Here is a 2,411-nt window from a genome sequence, read left to right on the forward strand (position 1 = left end):
GCAACAACTCCTGCAACTCCTCCTTCAACAACTGCTGCAACTCCTCCTGCAATAACTCCTGCAACCACCATGCAACAACTTCTGCAATAACTCCTGCAACTCCTCCTGTAAGAACTCCTGCAACTCCTCCTGCAACAACTCTTGCAACAACTCCTGCAACTCCTCCTGCAACACCTCCTGCAACAACTCTTGCAACTCCTCCTCAATAACTCCTGTAACAACTCATGCAACAACACCAGCAACTCCTCCTGCAACAACTCCTGCAACAACTCCTGCAACTCGTCCTGCAACAATTCATGCAGCTCCTCCTGCATCAACTCTTGCAACTGCTCCTGCAACAACTCCTGTAAATCATCCTGCAACAACTCCTGCAACTCCTCCTGTAACTCCTCCCACAACAACTCCTGCAACAACTCCTGCAACTCCTCCTGCAACAACTCCTGCAACTCCTCCTGCAACAACTCCTGCAACTCGCCCTGCAACAACTCCTGCAACTGCTCCTGCAACAAATATTGCAACTCCGCCTGCAACAACTCCTGTAAATCCTCCTGCAACAACTCCTGCAACTCCTCCTGTAACTCATCCTACAACAACTCCTGCAACAACTCCTGCAACAACTCCTGCAACTCCTCCTGTAACTCATCCTACAACAACTCCTGCAACCCCTCCTGTAACAACTCCTGCAACTCCTCCTGTAACTCCTCCTACAACAACTCCTGCAACAACTCCTGCAACTCCTCCTGCAACAACTCCTGCAACTCCTCCTGCAACAACTCCTGCAACTCGTCCTGCAACAACTCCTGCAACTCCTCCTGCAACAACTCCTGCAACTCCTCCTGTAAATCCTCCTGCAACAACTCCTGCAACTCCTCCTGTAACTCATCCGACAACAACTCCTGCAACAACTCCTGCAACAACTCCTGCAACAACTCCTGCTCCTCCTCCTGCAAAAATTCCTGCAACAACTCCTGCAACTCCTCTTGCAACAACTCCTGCAACACCTCCTTCAACAACTGCTACAACTCCTACTGCAACTCCTCCTGCAACAACTCCTGCCACTCCTCCTGCAATAACTCCTGCAACCCCCATGCAACAACTTCTGAAACAACTCCTGCAACTCCTCCTGCAACAATTCCTGCCACTCCTCCTGCAATAACTCCTGCAACCACCATGCAACAACTTCTGCAATAACTCCTGCAACTCCTCCTGTAAGAACTCCTGCAACTCCTCCTGCAACAACACTTGCAACAACTCCTGCAACTCCTCCTGCAACACCTCCTGCAACAACTCTTGCAACTCCTCCTCAATAACTCCTGTAACAACTCATGCAACAACTCCAGCAACTCCTCCTGCAACAACTCCTGCAACAACTCCTGCAACTCGTCCTGCAACAATTCCTGCAGCTCCTCCTGCAACAACTCTTGCAACTGCTCCTGCAACAACTCCTGTAAATCATCCTGCAACAACTCCTGCAACTCCTCCTGTAACTCCTCCCACAACAACTCCTGCAACAACTCCTGCAACTCCTCCTGCAACAACTCCTGCAACTCCTCCTGCAACAACTCCTGCAACTCGCCCTGCAACAACTCCTGCAACTGCTCCTGCAACAACTCTTGCAACTCCGCCTGCAACATCTCCTGTAAATCCTCCTGCAACAACTCCTGCAACTCCTCCTGTAACTCATCCTACAACAACTCCTGCAACAACTCCTGCAACAACTCCTGCAACTCCGCCTGCAACAACTCCTGTAAATCCTCCTGCAACAACTCCTGCAACTCCTCCTGTAACTCATCCTACAACAACTCCTGCAACCGCTCCTGCAACAACTCCTGCAACTCCTCCTGTAACTCCTCCTACAACAACTCCTGCAACAACTCCTGCAACTCCTCCTGCAAGAACTCCTGCAACTCCTCCTGCAACAACTCCTGCAACTCGTCCTGCAACAACTCCTGCAACTCCTCCTGCAACAACTCCTGCAACTCCTCCTGTAAATCCTCCTGCAACAACTCCTGCAACTCCTCCTGTAACTCATCCGACAACAACTCCTGCAACAACTCCTGCAACAACTCCTGCAACTCCGCCTGCAACGACTCCTGTAGATCCTCCTGCAACAACTCCTGCAACTCCTCCTGTAACTCATCCTACAACAAGTCCTGCAACAACTCCTGCAACAACTCCTGCAACTCCTCCTGCAACAACTTCTGCAACAACTCTTACAACTCCTCCTGCAACAACTCCTGCAACTCCTCCTGCAACAACTCCTGCAACTCCTCCTGCAACAACTCCTCCAACAAATCTTGCAAATCCGCATGCAACACCAACTGCAACAACTCCTGCAACTCCTCAAGCAACGACTCCTGCAAGTCCTCCTGCAATAACTCCTGCAACTCCCCCTGCAACAACTCCTGCAA

Source organism: Pristiophorus japonicus, chromosome 12 (genome assembly GCF_044704955.1).
Source record: "Pristiophorus japonicus isolate sPriJap1 chromosome 12, sPriJap1.hap1, whole genome shotgun sequence".
Classification (NCBI taxonomy): Eukaryota; Metazoa; Chordata; class Chondrichthyes; family Pristiophoridae; genus Pristiophorus; species Pristiophorus japonicus.